This window comes from Pyrgilauda ruficollis, unplaced genomic scaffold (assembly GCF_017590135.1).
Source record: "Pyrgilauda ruficollis isolate IOZ18807 unplaced genomic scaffold, ASM1759013v1 scaffold74, whole genome shotgun sequence".
NCBI classification, from domain to species: Eukaryota; Metazoa; Chordata; class Aves; order Passeriformes; family Passeridae; genus Pyrgilauda; species Pyrgilauda ruficollis.
This window is the reverse complement of record NW_024529266.1, coordinates 3,934,535-3,955,907: the sequence shown is the minus strand read 5'-3', so window position 1 is coordinate 3,955,907 and position 21,373 is coordinate 3,934,535. Positions and strand designations below refer to the sequence as shown.

Here is a 21,373-nt window from a genome sequence, read left to right as displayed (position 1 = left end):
GATGATCTCCAGAGGTCCCTTCCAACCCTGTGACTCTGTATACACATGGAAGGAGCAGACACAGCCTGTCAGGAAAGCATCCGATTATCACACTTAGTGGTAACCTCCCCTGAAGTGTTTAAGGAAAGACTAGATGTGGCACTCAGTGCTGTGTCTAGATGATGTTTGGTCACAGATTTGAATCGGCGATCTCAGAGGTCTTTTCCAACCCAATGGATTCTCTGAGTCGGTGTGCCAGCTGGAACAACGGCCCAACGCACGCACTGGGGCCAGAAGGCCACGTGGGCTGAGAGCAGCCACCGGGCACTCCGGGGCCTTGGCTCGGCCCCCCGCAGAAGTCCAGGGTCGGCAGGGCTGACGCGAGGCCACCGGCGAGTCGGTGGGACAGGAAAGACGACAGGCATGATGGCGGCAGCCCTTCCCCTTCAATCGCCGCTCGTCGCCGGCGACCCACTCCTCCTCCTCCTCTTCCTCCCCCCCTCGAAAATGGCAGCGCCGGCCACGGGCGGTGGGGGAGCAGCCCGTCCGCCGCCATCTTGAGGCGGGAGGGACGGCGGCCGCCGAGCCCCTCCTGCCCGGCCTTCTGCCGGAAGTGGCGTCAGGAGGCCCCCCGCGCNCGCGCGCCCCGCGCCGGGGGGCCGGGGAAGCCGCCGCGCGGCAGCCGTTACCGCTGACCCCGCCCCTTCCGGGGCGCTCGGCCGCGCCGCCGCCCCCGCCTCCCTCCGTCCGCCCGTCGGTCCCTCCCTCCCGCTCCCGCTCTCCTTTTGTGAGTTATAGCAACCGTTGCCTTGTGAGTCGAGCGCCATAGTCACCGTAGTCCTGGCGACTGTTACCCATCAACAACAGCCGCTCCGCTCCCGCTCCTGCTCCTCCTCCTCCTGCCGCTGCTCCGCACCCCCTGCCTCACCGTCACCCACCACAACAACAACAACAACAACCGCAGCCGCCGCCAGCAGCAGCAACGACAGCGGGAGCGCCGCCGCAGCCCGCCCCGGCACAGGTGAATGCGCTCGGCGGGCGCACCCCGGCCCTCCCTCCTCCTTCTCCGTGAGGCATCCGGGCCCGGGCTGCGCCCTCGGGCTGCGCCCGTGCTCGCGGGGCGGCGAGGGGACGCGGGACTCCCCGCCGACCCCCCGCGGCCCTCCCGGAGCGCTCTGCGGTCGGGGGGAGAGGGGCGACGGGCACAGACGGGGGTGTCGGGCGGGGAGCGGGGCCGGCCGCCGTGCGGGCCGGGCAGGAGGAAAGGCTGGGCGATGCCGGGGACGCAGGCACGCTGCGGGACCTCCAGGACAATCGCTGGGATGCGGTGGGTGTGCGTCTGAGTTGGGTCTCGTTTGTACGGGTCGGGAGATGGAGAAATCGGGGAACGCGCTGCGACCGCAGTCAAAGGTTAATGCATTTAAACCTGAAGAAAGCCGTAGGGTTGGGAGGAAAGATGCAGCCGGGGACGGATCCTGTAGGACAGCAAGAGCAGGGGTTGATTTCCCCCTTTCACTTACAGGGGCCTTGTTCTGATTTGCTTTGACTACTAAATGACTAAATGTTGCAGGTTTTCGTGAATTTGCTATATCTTTTAATGATACTCTCGTGCTATTCATCATATCAGCCCCCCTTTTTTTTGTGCTTTCTCTGTGTAATTTTTTCTTTTATTCATAATTAATGTTGCAGTTTGTTTTCTTGCAAACTATATTTTCTTTGTATTGTGAAGTGGGGTTTTGTTTAATACATACATAGAGTAGCAGGTTGTTTTTTTTTTTCTTCCTTATTGCACTGCTTCTGCAGGGAATTGTTTTTAAATTATGCTTTCATACGGACAGTAGCATGGAACAGTGCATGTGTAGGTCTAGTTTATTGCACAGTGAGTTACGTTCATGTGGAGAGAATCCATTTGTTTCCTTAAACTCTCCATGCTGAAGGAAATTCAAGATACTGACTGTGGGTTTCAGCACTAATCAGCAAAGAAAGGAGAAAAAAAAACCAGTATGAAGAAGAAGTCTGTGTGATTTTATTAGTGGTACTGCTTTTCAAGAGTACTTTTGTGAAAGAGAGAAAGGGCAGCTATTTACCCCTCCAAAAGATGTAGGAGGACTCATGTTATTAATGAGTATGGTTTCCTTCTTATTTTTAATCCAAAATGCTTGCTTTCTTCATCCATTTTGTGATTGCTTATTAAGATCTAAAGATTTGTGTTGTCACTGATGTCAAATCATACTTCATATACTTTTTGAATTCTTTGGATGAAATGAATTTTTGGCATCTTTTATGGCAATGAAACATTTAACATCTTAGAATTTCCATACCCACTCGCACTCTCCCCTTTGACTTGTCAAATCATGTGTTGTTTTGGTAGACTTTATTCTTTCTGAAGTGGTGACTTATTTATTTCCTTATTTATTTAGTAATATAATTAGGAAAAAAAATAATGCTCTTGTTTTTAATCTAAACCCCATGTTTAATTGTACATACACCTTTTCCATTTCTATATACTTAGATGTCCAGTGTAAGATACTGGATTTGTCTCGCATTGGAACTACCAATGAGTGTGACTGAGGCAATTTTTTCAAGCAGGTATTAACTACAAAATCTGCTAAGTGGTTACTACATTGTTTGATACTGATATTCCTTGAGGCAAGGCATATTGGATCCTTTTAAAAATGTGTTTTAATGTTTCATAGTTCACAAGAACTTAGAAAATAAATTATTTTAGATAATGACCAAAAGCCTCAACGTCATAATTTTTAAATTTTTTTTACTCCAAGCTGAAACCACTGTGTGTTAATTTTGTAGGCCCTGGTGTAAATAAGTTCTAAATACATTAAGAATTTTCAGTGTGAGTTCTAGTAGTGTATCAGTTATATGGCAAGTCTATATCTTTATGAATTTGTTGTCAGTTTCTGTGATTTATTGGTTTTGAAATAATTCCTGGCATCTACTGTTGTTGAAAAGATGTCAGTTCTGCACCATACCTTTCATGAGTAGCCCCCTTAGAGCAGGACAGAATACTGCTCAGGATGGGATCATTGCTGGGTATTGAAATCTGTCTTTGAGGAACATGTATCCAGGCAGCTGGGTAGCAAAGGAAAGTGTGTGCCTGTGTGTGAGACAAAGTTTCTGTTCTAAGTCTGCCAGGTGATGTATACAGGTGTTTCTGAAAAAGTCATATTAAAAGCATGTTTTTGTCGAAAACCAAAGACCTTTATAGTACTATTTAGCTGCATTTTCCTTAGTCAATGACTACAATTTGGAAAATAATAAATCAGGTGTAATCACTGCTTTTAATGTTATGGACTTCACTGAGAAAAGTATTTACTCTTTATTTTTTCTGAGATACTGCAGTGACCACAGATGAGATCTGCATTATGCATTCTGATTCTCTAATGCCCACGGGTAATGAAATAGTTGGTGTTTGTGATGCTAACCAATGTTTAAAAATGACATGGCTTGTGATATTTATTTATTTATTTATTTAAAATGCATAGGCTTTCATGACTTACAGAGTGTGACTATCTAATTTTGTTTCAATGTAACCAAATAAAACAGTAAGGATCAGCTGCTGAATTGTGCTACTAGTAAGCTAACATACATTGTGCTACTTTGGAGAAATCCTTTCAGTGAGGTAGTGTAGGTAAATGAAATGGGCATCAAAGATACTGTTAAAGGCTGTTAAAGATTTTAAAGTCATGGTGCTTTATTAGAAAATTAGGTTCAGCTTTGTTAGCACTATCCCATTTCTTGTTCCTCCCTGACAGGGTATTATTAATCAAAAACTGCCTAGAGAAGTAAATGTTGCACTTTATTTCCATTTACTAAACTTTTGAGAAGTCCATCTGCTTTTGTTTGCTTCTCTTACTTGAAACGTAAGCCAGTGTCTAAAATGCAATAGTACTTTATCATTGTAGTTCCTTTTTAGTGTTGTACAAGTGTTTCTCATTTTCATGCTTTAATTTGAAGGGCTTTCTTCCCTCTGAAAATACTCTGGATTAGTTGTATTTTTTACCTGCAGTCTTCAACAGCATACCATCTGTAGGTATGTATCATGCAGAATGCTTAAAAAATTAATAGGCTTTAAAAATATATATGACTATTGAAATGGTTTTTAAAAAACATTGTCAGTTGGAAAGACATATGAATGCTCTACAATACAGAATAAAAAATAAGCTTTCAGTGGCAATGTAGTGTCTTTGTAGTTGGAGTTCCATTTGAAAATCAAGCTCCTTGTCAAATTTATGTAGTAGAATACAAAAAGAAGAATGTTTTGAAATTATCAATGAAAATTGATTTTTTTTTCCCCAAGAATTAGGGCTGAGAATTTAATGAGGCTTTTAAAATGAATAACTATAGTTTAAGACCTTTTATTTCAATTAGCCATAAGTTTATCATCTGCGTATTTTGCCTACAGTTGGTTGTCAATCAAAACAATACTTCTCTTTTCTCACAGCTAAGATTTTGATTTTTAGATTTGGCTAAATCTAGTTTGTTAGGGACAGATGGCTGATTTAAACAGGTGTCACTTTCATTTCTTGTGCCTTGTGTTGAAACTTCCAGAGGTTTACAAAAGAGCGTCCTAAAGCAGATGGTGATCTCCACTTCTGTGATTAAAAAAATGTACTTTTGTAGGAAATCATTTTCCTAGTGACTAGGTGTATTTTAAGAGTTTGATGTGTCATATTAGAGTTTATGCTTTAATCATTAAAATATCTTAGCAGAGTTTGAAATGTTTCATGTAATACAATAATTTTAAAATTTCTTTTCTCATTGGACTTTTAAAGGAGATGTGAGTATTTTGGTGTGAAATTCAGCAGTTTGAGCGTGTGGATAGCTGTAGACCTAATAATTGTTACTCTTGCAAGACCAAGAGCAGATATATTGTTTGGTGTAACATTTTGTTTCACTACCTTATCTTTTCTACTTAAAGATTATTTCTTTTTGGAATATTTTGTAATAAAAAAGAATTACTATTAAGAACAGAGGATTAGTGTCAAACAAATGTTTAATTTTTTTTCTGGCACCTTGCTGTATTAGCATATCTGCAGGTTTCTTTTAAATTTTTTTATTCAGTAGTTATAATTTTCTCAATTATTAAATTTAAGTTAGTTTTCTAATAATTTTTTTATATTTTTATTTCTAAGGATTCCTTTTTGCTTGTTTTTATGTTGACTTTTTTATCACAATGACTGGTGTTTATTGTTAGTTGTTTTCTTTTTCTAACAGATGCACCAGAGGGTGCTGTGCTATTTGAAATACAAAAAGGAGAGAAAATCCTAAAAGTTTGTTCATTGAAATGCATTGATAATGCATATGAGACTTGAATAAACATTACTGAAATTTTCACACATTTCTGTGCCCTGCAATATAGCAAACTTGCTGTTTTGACAATATTATGTTAAAAATCATAGAGTAAATTGGCTGTTCTGGATCAGATTATGTCTGTGTATGTAGATTCACACACTCAAAATGCAATTTCTGTTCATCAAAAGAAAACAAATATTTATATGTAAATTATGTCTGTTTCACATATAGCTAAAACTATTTAAGCTGTATACTCATTGAAGTACTACATGAACACATGTGAGAAGCGCATGCATTTGGAGTGACCTTTATTGTATGTTATATTTTTCATTTATAAGGCTCTGTTCACATTTTATATAGCTAATTTGCTCATATGTGAACCCTTCTTAAAAAATGTATTGCTGTGTATAGAATTTTTTTCCTTTCTCACTGAAGCTCTTCCCAGATGAAACTGAGGTTGACATGGGGGGTATGTACTTATGAATTGCAAAAAGGACTAGATATTTTTCTCCATCAATCAGTAGTTGTGGGAAAGAAAGCCACCAACAAAAAAAAAAACCACAACAAAAAAAAACCAGAGAAAACAAAACAAAACCAAAACAAAAAACAAAAGAAGAAAACAAACAAAAAAAAGAAAACAACAACAAAAAAACACACAAAAAAACCCTCTCAAACCAAGCCCCTGCCTCTACATATTTATAAGTACCACTAAGTTTCATTTTAAAAAATTCTCTATGGATATATGAACCTGTCAGATTAGAAATTAATTGTAATAACTTTGGTAGTTTAGTAATATCTATTTTTTAATCATACCCCATAAAATTAATAAGGCAATATTTTTTTTCCTATGTGTAGGTGGTTAACGGTGTCGAGTTCAGTGTAATTTCCCTTTGGAAACATGCAAAAAGACACAGAGTGTATCTTGGGTAGTACACCTTAAATTGCTTCATTTTGGACACTGTTGCAGACAATTTAGTTGTTCTACCAGTTCCACTATTCTAAGTTGTTTGGTTCGTTAGGAACTTCAGTTTTGGTGTCCTAAAATCAAGAGGTAGTGGATGGAATATATTGTAAATTCTATTTGATAAAGAAATTTCCCGTTTTACAATATAAATTTTAGTGAGACTTGGTAAGTTAATTTCTAGCAATTTAGACTTCCTCTTTGAGTATCTAATTTATTTCTAACCTGTCTTCTTTAAATTCTTGCATAACATTCATAGCAATGCTTTGAGAATCCCAAATATTGTATATGAATAACTGAATTGGAGTGTACTTGTAGCATTTATAACTTTATTCATTCATCAAAGAGAGGAAAGAGCAATTTAGCACTATTTTTAAAGGTCACTTCATTCACCCATAGACCCAGTTTATTGAGTACATCTCAGCTTCGTAGACCATCAATGAGTAAACAATATATTTAGTTATTTCATTTCTTCTTATTGAAGACTGATTTCAAATAAGTTTATAAGGCCTTTAAGGCAAGAACCATGTATTTAGATTTTGTTCAGGCTTTGGACTTTGTTCAGGCTGCTACTACAACTAATGACTCAAAGCCATGTTTGCTGTTTATCTACCAAGTGGATTCTCTCTTCTGTTTTACTTCCTCATTGTATTTAATCTAACTATGCCTTCTCTTACATACCACCTCAGGGATTTTTTCTAAACTCTGAAACTCAATGTAGTTAAATCATGCAACCTTGCAAAGTAGAAATAGAAAGAGGCATGTCTGTTAAAAGGCGAAGTATGTCAGTTTGCAGGTGCCATTGACTCAGATTGTTCTACCTCAGTTGAGGTGTTCTTGGGTTTTGTTCTTTTTTTTTTGTCTGATTACTTTTTTATGTGCTGTTAACTATACATCCTTTACAAGAAACTTTAAACGCGTAATAGGATTCTGTGACAGAGCTACTTAAAAGACAGTTATTAAGGTTATAGATAGCTATTTATTAAAAAAAATATATTTTTGATTCCAGTGAACCAGTTTATGTCTGCTAAATTTTCAGGTGATTCTTGAATACCTTTTGTCTGATTTTCTTCCCCCCTCCCCAAAAGTTCCTAAATCCGGGGCAGGAAGAAGGGAGAGCAGTCTTGCTTATGTATCTCTCTTAATCTGACAATGATATTGGATGTTTATTGAATTTCTGAAGTTTCCTTTCTAGTGGATTAGATGACTAGGACTGTCAGTTTGTACTATTGTCTTTTGGTGTGATCTGTTGCAGATTATTCACAAAGCATTTTGAAATGTTGCTGTTGTACTGTGTGGCATCATCTTAACAAAATTAGTCTTATCACCTGAGCTTTTTCTTCCTTGCATTGTGGTAGCATTCTGCACTGCAGAGAGCTGGGACTCTGGGACAAAGAGCTGGAAATTAACAGTGAAACTAACAGAGTTGAATGGTAAAAAGTAACTAGCATTATCTAAAGAGGACTTAATCTTTTCATTATTGCTAGTGGGAAAGCAAAAAAAACCCAAAATAGCTGTAGTTCTCATGCCATTGGAAGCAGTGGTCAGTGTCAGGATTTCTGTCTTATATTAGATGTCTCATAAGTTTAAAGACTTTATTTTCTATTTAACTGCTGCAAAAAGTATTAAAATTTCTCCATTTAGAGTCCTAACTGTTTTGTTATCCCAGTAAGGTGTCTGCTGTATTCTTACCTCTTTATTGTTCTGTAATACAATACAGATACAATAGAGTTACAGATTTAATGAAGGAAGAATGTTTCCTACCTTCTGTTTTTGCTGATGAGATGCACATTGTAGTTCTTCCATTGGGAAGGACATGTGGCTATACACAAAGGACTGTTAATTTGTCTTTCTAGTTAATATTTTATATATTGTGTTTATTATTGGAAGTCAGTGTTAATTACTTTGTATCTCAGAGAATTTATAAGATACAATAAAGAATTAACCTTTCCTTAATTAAAATCCCAGTCTTCCTTTTCAACGTTTTTAAGAAAAATAGTTGTTCTATAATTGCCATTTAAAACTGGAATTTTCTCAAAATTTCTGATTGAAAAATCTGGAATAATATAATGATCATCTGATATGCATTTTACAGTTAAGTTATAGAAATGTGTTGTTTAAATATATGTAGTTCAAGAGACTATTACAGTCATTTATAAAATGCATGACTTATGAAAACTATTTAGATTACTTCTGTAGGAAAGTCCAGCTGTTTTCAAAGTTACATTAGCCTTGGATAGTGAGGAGCAGTTGAGCTACCTGTATAGTAGCTGATTTATCAAGTTGACTGTTAGCTATGAGGTGAGTTGACACACTGTGGTAGCTAAGATCATATCTACATTTGTATTTGTCTTTAGCATTTAGTTCACTCCTATTTTGTTTTGTCCACTCTGTGTTAAATCAATTCAACTGAATTGCAGTTTGCAGAGGAGTTGATAAATAACTCTTCCATATTCATTGTATTGTTTTCCTGTCAGATTTAGTAAATGGAAAAGTGTAGAATCCAGGGTGTTTCTAATTCCTAAGAGTTGAAACTGTGTAATATTAATAGCAATTCCCTGTAACTTCTAGGAAGTTTATTTGTTGGATTTTCTGAAAAGCATGGAAGCTCTTCCGTGAGCTATATCATCGTTACAGTTCTTTTTATTAAAGAGTAGAACATGCTTAGTGTTAAACCATAGATTTAATGTAATTTAATATTATTATTATTTAATAATAAGTGGAGGTAAGTAAGACAGAAATATAGCTTCATTCCCTTATTTTTTTGGGAATATTTTTGAGCTGCAAGTCTGGATTTTGAAGTGAGGCAAGAGTGAAGTGAGGCAATTAAAATGAAAACGCAGCTCTTCATTGTCTCTTTCCAAGTGCCTTCTGATGGAAGGTTGTCCTGACTTACTCTGGCTTTCTCCAACTTTGAAACTCCTTTCTAGTGTAAGGAGCACAGTCCTGAGGGAGTATGCATGGTAGTGAGCAAGTAAATGTATAGAGTTTTAGTATGCTGGGTCTTTAGTGGTGTGAAGATGAGATAGGCTTAGGGTTTTGCAAACCTCAGGCTAGTTCACAGAATTTAGGTTTTGTGTCCAAAGTACCCTTTGCTAGCAAACTTATGTCATGCTGCGGAAAGGTTTATTTGCACTAAACTCAGAATTAGAGATGGTCCTACAAAGCAATAGCATAATTTATCATGTAAGTAATGATTCTGTCTTATGAAAAAGACCTTCCAGTATTTTAAAAGTTGTGAGTTTACATTGATTCAGTTGTATCTGTTTGGTGTAGTGGTTTTTTACTGTTGTTGTTTCAGGTCATTCAGATGGTCAGTTGTCAAACACTGTAACCTTATGAACCTTGGATATAAGATTTTATGTTACTATTTTATATCCATACTTCCTGTGGAGGCATATTTAAATTTCAGATATTAAAATTTCCTGCCATGATCTTGATATGGGCCACTGAATCAATTTTTCTATCCTTAATAGGGCTTGAAGGTCTTCAGTATCTTCACTCCTTGGCCTACTTTAGTATTTATTTCTCCTTATTGAATTCCAAAGAAACTGACATTTCTTGAATTCAGGGAAGAGCTGAACAAAAGATCGTGATTTCAGTGCAGTGACCAACGTTCATGATGAAGATGGATACTTCATGCAGTCTCAAATCACCAGTTAAAAGTTTGTTTGTCACAAACCTATTTCAGGCAACTGAGATGAATAGAAGTTTTAGGATTACTTTCCATGTGAAAGATTGCCATATAAGGGCACCCATTGCTTGATTTCAGGATGGAATACTAGATTATTTGGCTAAGACTTGTAACAACTCAGTGCTTTAAATCTCAGAAGCTTTTAATGGCTTGAGTTCTCAACACAGATGTAAGTTTGAGATATTCAGAAATTCTTGTGACAGCACAGTTGTATTTTCTGTTACATGCTATGATCCAAGGATGGTAACTCTTCAGGCACAGCTGAATTTCTTGAAAGCTCAACATCAACAGACTGACCATCTGTAGCCTACTGAAAAAAGGGTTAAACTGGAGCCAGTAGTTTATTTTTTTTCCCGTACTTAAAAATAATGAATATTTGAAAAACTATGAGCATTTTCTTCCCATATTTTATAAAACGGGAAAAGATACAATGTCCAAGTCAGAAAAACAGGTGTATCTGGCTGATAGGAAAATGGAAGTTATGTTTTTGTCATCTGTGATAAAGAAAGCTGTGTATGCGAGTTTAATTTTTGATCAGAAATGCTTTAGTACTTGTCCCAGAGTTTGTAGTATAAGAATGGGAAAGTAATAGGTTTTGGCCATTAAAAACGGCTTGAAGATGTAATTGTGTGTTAATAGTGGGAATTGAGATGTTGATTCATAATGTGTTATGTTGTCTAATAAAATTACAGGTGTCATCTCCATAAAACAAACTGCATGGTCGCAAATAGAACTTTGTTTTATAGCTATGCTTCTGACCTTCCATTGATCTGTTCTCTTTGACTAATATTTAGATTTCATTTTTAAAAATAAGTTCATTCCACATGAAGTACTTTTGTCTTCCATAGACTGATTCAAAAGCATTTTATGTGCTCTAGTTACAGGATTTAACTTGTTAATATGGAAATGGTTAAGTTTATCATAATGATGCCAGAATGATTTTTGCTTTCTTGTTTCCTTCTTATATATATTTTTTACTATATTTAGACTGTTGTTGTATAGTTATATAGCTCCTAGCTAGCTCCAGTACTTTTCTCTACCCTGATAGGCAGAAAGACAAAACACCTTCCAGAAGCTCCAAGCCCCAAGGGTCCAAGTCCCCCATCTTGGCTTCTCTTTGGGAACCAAGGTTCAAACCAGCTCTTGGAGACACGTTTTCATAAATAAAGTTTAGCTTCTATCTAAGCTGGGGGGGGGAATTCAGGAAAGGGTAGAACCAGGGGGAATTACCTCATCACTTGTGCTTCTAATTAGGGATTCTTTTCAATTATGCTAATTTGCTAAACTTACAAAACTGTATTCACCCTGTGCAGGATGGGCATTTTTACGTACCTGCCCCTTGCAGGTCTCCAGTAAAGACCAGCCTTTATATTACATCCTGTACTAATATTGTCTCGAAAGTGTATTGCTCATTTCTAGATCTTTAAGGCATCAATAAAACCAAAGGAACAGGAGATGCTTAAGGTACTCAGTGCAGTATGATGTGCAGTTTGCTGTTGGTTTGGTTGATTGTTTGGGGTTTTGTACTTGGTTTTTTGTTTGGAGTTTTCTTCCTTGAAGAGTGAAAGAAACGTGGAAGACACTTTCATAGGAATAAGAATCATCTAGCAAGACACTTTATTTTAATCCAGGTGGTTCAGCTTGTCAAATGGAGTTACTTGTATTAGGGCAAATGGTAAAACTGGTGGTTTTCACATCATTTGCTGGTATGTCATTTCTGTATTGAGCATATTGTCTCAAATAATCTGCTAGCTATCCTTCACAGGGTATTAGAATGCTTATCTTTTCTTACAGCAAACATACAGATTACCTATTATAAACACAGTTGTCTTAGTGAAATCTAGAAGAAAAGTGGTCACTGAAAAAAATACTCTTTTAACCTACTTCTACAAGAATCTTCTGGCTAAAAGGGAGAGAAATGCCAGTCCTGTGAAGCTCTCTAGGGCTTCACAGACCTGTAGCTGCAGACTGCAGGCTGGGAACGGAGTGGCTGAGACTACAGGCTGGATGAGACCCCGAGGTCCATGGCTGTCAGGTAGCTGAATATGTGCAAGCAGTGTGCCTTGCTGTAGGGAAGATCAAAAATGTCTCTTAGGCTGTATGAACACAGGTATAGGCAGGAAATTGAGAGAAATGTTTATCCACGTCTCTTCTGTATTTATTATACAACATTCACACGCATTTCTGCTTTTACTGTCACTCTTCTGCAGTTGAGGGAAAGATGTTGGTTGGACTAAGTTCAGCAAAGGGCCACTAAGATGATCAGGAACTAGAGTGCACGTCTATGAATAGGCACTGAAGAACATGGACTTGTTCAGTCTAGAGAAGAGAGAGTTACAGGGATCCCATCAGCAGCCTTCCCTGGAAGTGCACTTCCTATGGAAGTGTGTGGTGAAAGGATAGGAGACAGTCACAAGAGGTTTAGATTGGACGCTAGGAGACCCTTTTTCCCCATGAAGACAACCCAACAATGCACTTTAGACCAAGTGAGGTTTTGCCATTTCTATCTTGGGAGATTATCAGCCTCTGACTGGATGAAGTTTTGGGTTGCTGGTCTAATGCCAAATCTGAACCTGCTTTGGGAGGGAAGTTGGGCTTGGCAGCTGCTGATATCCACGGCAGCCCAAGCTATACTATAATTTTACTTGGGATTTTTGCTCTACAGCCAAAGTTCCTAGATGTGATCTAGTTTGCCTTCTAGTCTTGTTGGCCAGTTCAGTTTCCTAGGACTGCATTTAAAACCTCACATCTGGAAGTAGAAGTGGAGGGATAGAGCTAGAGTCACAAAGAAGTCCTCTTGACATATATTATAAAGACGGATTGGGTGCTCAGGAAATATCTCTCTAACAACACAACTCTTGGGTTCTTTTTTTCTTCAGTGTATTACATTTCTGTTATTTTGGTCCAACACTTCATTCTATGGATTTTGCAAACTTAGGTCTGGACACAGACTAACATTTATTTCCTCACATTTATCCTTGAGACTTTTCATTGGAGTTCTGCAGAGGCACAAAAAAAAAAAAAAAAAAAAAAAAAAGCAGTAGCAGGAAACCAAAATTTTTTAGGTCTCTTGGGAAAAAGACAATGATGAGCAAAGGGTTTTATGAAAGAAGGAGGGACCTTGCAAAACCAAACCCCAGTTGCTGATTTCTGTGGACATTTATTTGTGTGTATTTATCAAAGTCTTAATTTGCAGTTTTTAGTTCTTTTGTTGGAGCAAGAGAGAAGAATAAACTAAAAGAGGAAGAGCTGCAAATGACATTTTTATTGGAAATTATTCAGAATTTTAAAGTAAACTGGATAATTTCCTTTCTTTGTTGAAACAAGTTCAGGGGTGTTGATGAAACATTCTATATTTGGCTTACTGCCTGGTGATTTGTAAGTGATGTTCAATGTACATAACAGCCAGCAATCTGAAGAGGGTATCAATCTTTTTTGTAATGAGGGTATCTGAAATATTTTCCTGTAGCTTGACTATACCTCTGTTCACTTTGATAAGAACTGGACTGTGTCCAAAAAAAAAAAGTATTTCAGAAGCAAGCATGATTATTTTTGAGTACATGTAAAGAGATGTTTGTTTTTAAAAAAATGTTTGCTTTATCATATAGCTACAGATATAAAATTAATAGCAATGATAAAGATCAAGAGCAATGATCTAAGGAAGTATGTATTGCAGTAACTATTATAGGTGAAATCAGAAAAAATAGATTGATAATGCTTCTGTTGACTGAAGTGGTTCTTGTTGGGAGTCTTTTTGTTGTTTTGGCTGGAGTTTATTATGATGGGACATTCAGATCCATAGCAAAATTAATGTACTTTGATTTCTCTTACTCTTATTTAGCACTGCTTGAGGGATAAGTAAAAACATATGTATACATTACTAATTATGATAAATGTAGTCTTGATAATTGTGGCAGTATTAGAAAGTAATCCTTTTTTTTAAATGGAGATGTTTCATATCAGTAATAAGCTGAGTTGAATGGAATGATTAAGGCTGGGATAAGCAAATACATTATTTATTATGTGGTTTTATTTTATTCATAATTTGTTAAATTTGCCTCTGTCAAATTTGAGAATTTAAGTTAAAGAGGGATGTAGGATTTCTGTAAAGTGTTTCCAGTGATTTTTTTCCAAGGAAAAAATAATTTTTCTGATTGAATAAAGTACTTGAATGTACAGTGAAACTCAGAGTGCCCTAAATGATCTAACACTATGACACAGTCAGTACCTTTTTCAAGTACCTCTATTCTAATGTGCTAATATTTTAGAATGTTCCTGTCAAGTCCTGCCTGACTTTTCAAAGTCAGTGATTAAAATGAATATCAAGAAATTCAAGTAGTAGAAATTCTGGTGGGCAAGACAAGGAGCTGCAATAAGGAAAACAAGTGAAATAAACATATCTCAAAATTTATATAGTTAGTGTTCAGTGTTGTTGTTGTACGTGTCGTAGTTTAGGTTTCTGTATTTCCATATTATAAATGAGATAGCTAATGATATCTGTTTGATATTATTTTTACCGTTACTTGGCAATTATGGAAGAACAATCAAATGGTATGTTATATAGTCGTATGTCTTTATCTTAAAACTTAGAAATCAAATTCAGTTTCTGCTGTTCAGACATAAATCCTGCATAAATATTGTGGCTGAATGTTCTCTATATTTGAATTGGTTTTTTATTCTCTATAGGTGCAGTAGGCTGGAGCCAAATAAAAAAAAGTTACCAAATAATTACAAAAATCAGTTACCATTACCTTTTCTCAAACCATCTTTTGAATGTAGTATTACTTAAACTTCCTGAGCATCAAGCTTTTTGTCAGATTATATGAAAATTTCCATTAGGAATGTTTTGTAACATTAGAAGCCAGAAAACTAATAAACAAATATGCTTTTGATCAAATTGTGCAATTCTTAATATTCAATTTGTATTATAAGTACAATTACTGTAAAAATAGAGATTAGTTAAATACTCACTGTTGTACAGTACCAGTCATTGCCATTGTCATTGATTAATGACGTTCTTTCCTCTTTTTTTAATTAATTAATTAATTTCCCTTAAATTTTTACTTTTTTATTATTTTTTTATTTTCATTTCTGTATGCTGGTATGCCTTTCATTATTCTTTACTTCACTTGAGTTTTACATTGTACCTAATTTTTTTTTAACTCAGTGTTTTTGATTTGAGGGCAAAAAAGCCATGCTAGGTAAACCTAGCTAATAAGAATCCTTATGTGTATTTTCATTCTACAGTTTCATGTTTTCAAATGCTTTCTTCAGTCAATCTTAGCTAAGAGCTTAGAGAACTGTTTGTTTGAGAGAAAAGTAGTGGTGAGTAAAAAGGATTTAATAATTTTAGGATATTGTTTATAAATAAATGCCTGTAGGCTGAAAATATAAGTTGAAATGGTTTGTTCTAAGTCACACATGGAATAAAAATAAAAGATTGGTATCTATCCAGGAAATGCAAGCTGTGGCTTGTTAAATCACTGTCTTTTCAGGTGCTCAGTACTTTTAGGTTGGAAAAGCAGAACAGAATGTGCTGTGGAACTGAGTGTCTTTTACAGTGAGGTCAACAAAAAGCCATGTGGGAAGGTTTTTTTATGTTTGGCTTACAGGATTTTTTTTTTTTTTTGTATGATTTGTGTGTATTTTAAATGTTAAAATAGATTTAATTTCATGTGACATCAAAATCAACACCGGTAGTAACAGCGTCTTGTGAATAAATATCTGCTTGTGAAAGCTAATGTGTTGGGAAAGGTCACACAGGAAGGCAAACAAAGTTATAATTAATATCTTAAATAATGTTGTCAAATGTGATAGTAAATTTCAAGCATGTTTGGTAAAATAGTATTTTTGTAGTGAGAGGCTTTTTTGTGGTTGCTTTCAGCATAATGCGTTTCTTGTATATTTCCTGTAGAATTGCTGCTGCTGAATTTGCTCTTAAATTGAGTATAAATTCCTTAAATAATAAAAGAAAGAACGTGGTAAACATAGTGAAATATTGGTTGCCTTGTTACAGTTACAATACTTCAAATACATGGTTACAAAGCTAAGTAGATTTCTAAAGAGATATTTAAAATTCAGATGGTAGGGCAGGGTAAAGGATATCTTTAGGACATAAAGCAGTATTTTATAACAAGACAGCCTTCTTTAAATGAATTTCTAAATTTCTAAGTTTGTAAATATTCCTTTCTCTCTCTTTCTTTCAAATAAAGTATATGCCAGTCTTGAGGTTTTTTTATGTGAGCATTTTTTCCTTCTTTTGCCTTTATAATGTAGTTCTTTTTTTTAATGCTTTATTATATCATCATTGGTGACAGTAATATCTACTTACATATATTTTGCAATTCCAATTATTTTTTCAGTACTTTTTTGGCACTCACCTTTAGTTATTAAGCTCTGTGGTTCAGTATCCACAGCTTGGCTGTTTGGTTTTTTCACCTTTTGTTGTTGGATGCCTGGCTTGGATGTGGTTTAATATTTAACAGTTTACCTGAGATAGTGGGGTGTGACTAGTCTGGTAAGCATCACGCTGTGCTGACATGATTGTAGGGATTGCCTAAGGTGCTGAGATTGGCTTTCAGGGACTGCCTGATTTTTTATTTACCAGCAGCCACTTTGCTTTCATGTTTGCTAATCTCTAGCTTTCTCTCAGGGTGCTTTAGCCTGCTTCATGGCAATGTATACAGAATTGATACTTAAAAATATATTTGGAAGAACATTCTTTTAGTCAGTTTGATGTAATTGGAAATAACTTGAATTGAGAAATTCAGAATCTGTTTCTTTTAACGGCTGCATAAGAATAGGTAAATCTCCAGACTCTGTTACTCTGTTAACCCCAGTTACTGAAGAGTGGAATGCTTGAAGGATATGTTAAAATAAGATCTTGAGTCATTTGGGGGTTTTGGTGGAGGAGGTATATTTGTTGTTTCAGGAAACTCGGAGAGGCAGGTATATGGACCATGCATTTGTTCTGGTCTAATTGTGGTGGTAGAGAATTCTATCCTAAGAATAGGATTCTAGAATTATGGGAGAAACATTACTTCCATAAGTAATCTTACTAATGTGGAATTGTCTCCTAGAGCCAAGGGAATGTTCAGCTTGTACAACTTATTTGAATGGCCCGTTTACAAGTAAGTTATCCTCTGTAATAAAGGATGAAGGAATCTTAGGCTCATCCTTAAGCTAATTATAGTGAGATCCTGGTCAAGTTTCTTTTACTAAACTGTCAGTGAAGACAACCAGAGTGTCTCACCAAACTGAAGGAATCAAGGCATGTTTGTGTAAAAAAAAAACCACTGATGTGTACAAATTTCATTTCCTTCACTAATATTAAAGTAAATATACTTACAGAAAAACATTTAAGGAAAAATGGTGGATGGACGTAGCTTTGAATCTGTTCTCTTTGTCAAAGTCCTCCTTTTCTCTAATAAATTCTTGGGCAACACAGAAGTACGTTACAAGCTCTAACAAAAATGTTGATAATCAGTACCTACTTTTTAATTATAAACCTTAGGTAGTTTTACAGCATGACATGCTTCTATTACTCCTCTAGCTGTATCTAGTTGTTGGTGTTGTCCAAGCAGCCTGTCATCTTTGAGGTCATGATGTCTAGGGTAACATATTACAGTGATTTTTTTCTTATAAAATCTTAAAAAGTAAACTGGCAATGGGGTTATACACAGCAATTCTTTAGATTTATGGATTTGGCTAGAATGTGTTTCATTCTGGCATTTTGTTGTAGACTCTACTAGATTTGTGGCTGTCAGCTGTTCCAGGCTAGATCCCTCAAGTACAGGGGCTAATGCAGGTTTGTTTTTTTTTTTTTTTGAGTGTTACCCTGACACAGGTGAAAAGTTCAGTTTTGCCTTTGAAACAGATTTTGCAAACTTAAAAATTCTGGAAAAGTAATAAAGTAGTTGGAAGAGTTTGAATTCATGAATGCATTCTGCTGATATTTGCTGTTTTACCCTCAATCATCTGAGACTTCTTTTCTTCAGAACACGCTTCATATTTGATATTGTTTTCATGGTTCCCCTAAAAAACATCAGCCACTGAGTAGTACAAAGCATTTTGGAAAGGATAAACACTAGCATTTCCTTATATTGCTATTGGAATCCATTTGTGGCACTGTCTTTTACATCTGTTGTCTAGATAACTGATCTTAATATTTCCAATAACTACTAGGACAGTGCATTAATTTCTTAAATTTGTACTCTTAAGAAAATAAATTAGGTTTGTTGTTTTTTGTGGCTTTTTTTGTTGGTTTTTTTTGGGTTTTTTTTTTTGTTTGTTTTTTTGGGTTTTTTTTGTTTTGTTTTTGGTTTTTTTTGTTGTTTTTTTTTATGTTGTTATTGTTTTTTTGGTGTTTTTTTTGTTTTTGTTTTTTTCTCATATGCCTCTGATATGTCTGTCTTATGCAAAAGATGATTAGAAGTTTCAAAAAAACATACTAACAAAATAATTAGCTTGAAAAGATAAGAAACAATGGGTGCTACCATTGAAGAAGAGGCATTTGCAACTTACTTTTCACTCCCAACATACTGGATAGTCAGGCAGCAAATACTCACAATTCATCCTACAGTGCTGTATGGATTCATTTAAAGGACCAAGCTGGAGGAAATGCTGCTTTCTTAATTCTGATGCCATGGAACAACTTGTTCTTTGATGCAGACTGGAACTGCCTCAGATTATTAGAAAGAAAAGCCATAATAATCAGCTCTTTTGCATGTCATTTCTTAGCCATTCTTTAGCATATTTACAAAAATATTGCTGAAAGAAATTAATCTGTAAAGATTTACATAGATGTCTAGTATGTAGAATGTGTAAAGGTGACAAAGACACACAAAACTAGAACTCACTTGAAATCTACTTAGAGGTTTAAAGAGGAAATAAGAAATATTCTGACATTTCAGAGTTAGTTCTTTTTTTCCTCAAATTTCCACTTCTAATATCTAGAGTATGAAAATTGTATGAAAATGTATTGTTCTGTCAGAAGTTTATTATAAAATATCTTTGCAGAGCATGTTTAGCAACTCCATTATACTAGCTGGTTGGTATGTGAAGGTTGGACTTTGATGGGTTTTGGAGTTAACAGATTTTAGCATTGCTAATTTAAATGATGGTTTAGAGGAAATACGGCTGTCTGCTTTGTTGTAGTGTGCAGTGTAGGCCAGATATATTGCTTCTGTGGAATTTTTTTGAGTTTGTGTTTGTATACCGTATTCAAATCTTCCCTTGCAACTTTTTTTAACGGTATGCCTGGAATTGGGGTTGACTAAGGAGAGTGTTAATCTATTTAAATAAACTGGTTAGAGCCATAGGAGAGGGCCTGTGGTGTTTTCAAGGCTTCTCAGCCCGAAAGTGCCGCATAACCCTTTTAGGTTGCATAGCAACAGGCTCCTAGCAACAATAATAGATTGAATTTCCAATAGTGACTAGGCCGGATGTAATAATAAAGCAAGAGTACAAACAGTTGTCATGGTTTTCTTTTCACAGTAAACTAGTGTTAAATTTAGGGAGATTCTGTTTCTCAAAGTGGTGAACCTCTTTGCAAAATGAAAGTAATTTTGAAAATGGAGGTACCAAAACCCAGACAAAGTGCTTAAAATTAGAGACTTTGATGTCTAGTAGTTTGGAACATTGGAGAAAACAAAGAAACATTGAATCAGTTGTTAACAAAAAAGAGTATTTAGTAACTGGTTTACATTGCTTTTAAATCCCAGCTTCTTTTATTAATCGACCTGTACTGGATCTTCACAAAACCCCCTACCTGTACTGATAGACATATTGTTTAGGAAAGTTGGGAAATACCTTGTCAGTATACTGTTAGAAGGTAATGAATAAAACTGATTAACAGATTTGTTTCATGGCAATAATCTCTCAGTATTTCAGGACTTGTTATGTGTGAAAGGTAGAAATTTATGGATGAGCAAGTGACTTGGAATGAGACAGAAATCATCTCATTAAATAGTAATAGTTGCAAGTCTAGATAATTACATTTCAGTTTTAATGTTTTGACCTGGCTAACAGTTGAAAATTGTAACATTGGTTCTTAAATAAATACATAGATTAACACCTCTTTTCAGTTCCTGTATCTGGTTTTGGGATGGTGTTGAAATGTTGCTGCAGTAAAGGCCAGTTACCTTAACAAAAAGGACAAATTAGTTATTTGTAATCTGCTATATTCCATTACTATGGCATTCTTTGTTTTCTGAATAGATGAAAACTGCTCTAAGAGTATAAAACATTCATCTTCAGTTACTGATAACAGGGACAACTCTGAGGTCTGTACAAGATAGAAGAAAAAATAGAAAATTAGACATTTGGAAGTTAGAGACTTGAGATATTTCACTGGATTTTAATGTTTCAGTGTGTTCAGATGTTTATCAGTAGTGTTTTATCTCAGGAATTTTTAAAACTGAATTCTGAAAAAAGCCTTTTATTTTTAGTGGACCTCTTAGGTCTGACTATAGATAGTATTCTCCATTTTAACTGTTAATCTCAGCATTTTGATAGAATTATAGAATGTTAAGGGATTTGAAGGGACTTTAATGACTGTCTAGTTCCAACTCCCCTGCCATTGGCAGGGACAGCTACCACTAGACCAGGTTGATAAAGGCCTTATTCAGCCTGGCCTTGAACATTGCCAGGGTTGGGGCATCCACAGCTTCTCTGGGCAACCTGTTCCAGTGTCTCATCAACCCCACAGTAAAGAATTTCTTATTGAGTTTTTCCTCATTTGACACTAGAATTTGCATGATGAAGTGTATTAGAATGGTGTCAGAGACATATTTTGGATATAATAAATGAAACAAGATGCTTTTATGTGATTGTATTCAAAAATTGAGTTCTTTGAATTGTGAGTTAAGCAGTATTCTTAACATTCTGAATTTGTATTATGTTTGTAATTTAGACTATCCACCCATTTAAACACTTGAATTTTAAAGCTTAAAAAATTATTTAGGAGTGTAATCTAATCTGAGTCTGACATCTGAGCAAAAGCATTGACTAGCATTTGTGGATTGCTAAATAATTTGTGCTCTACAGACGTATTTATATGATAACCGTAACTACTGCCACAACTGGAGAGCTAGGAGAGTTTGAAGGGTTTAGCAGAATTAGAGGTTTGTAACTTAGAATAAAATTAAAATCTGATAATGAAATCATATCTAGGAGATAGAAAGAAGAAATTTTAAAGATACAGGAACATAACTTTTATAGCATTCATAGATTATGACTGTTAAAGGTATCTTTATTGAGAATTGTTTTGTATAGTACAGTTGTGATATTTTCAGAGAAGTCTCAAGCATTTTAATCTTACATTGTAACAATAGTATCTAGTATTTATTATGGCAAATACCTATTCTTAAATCATGTACATTACAATCAGAATTCTTGTAAGAATTTATTTTCCAGAAGTGCAGTCATTA

General features: G+C 35.9%; 1 protein-coding gene across 2 annotated transcripts in view; it reads left to right on the top strand.

Moving 5' to 3' along the window:
* The first annotated feature begins 674 nt into the window (after positions 1-674).
* RFX3 (regulatory factor X3) overlaps positions 675-21,373 on the top strand; it is a 109,935-nt gene continuing 89,236 nt past the window's right edge. For both annotated transcript variants that reach the window (XM_041486128.1, XM_041486127.1), the window contains exon 1: positions 675-1,000. The gene's annotated coding sequence lies outside the window, so the exon portion shown is untranslated. The remainder of the gene's footprint in view (positions 1,001-21,373) is intronic.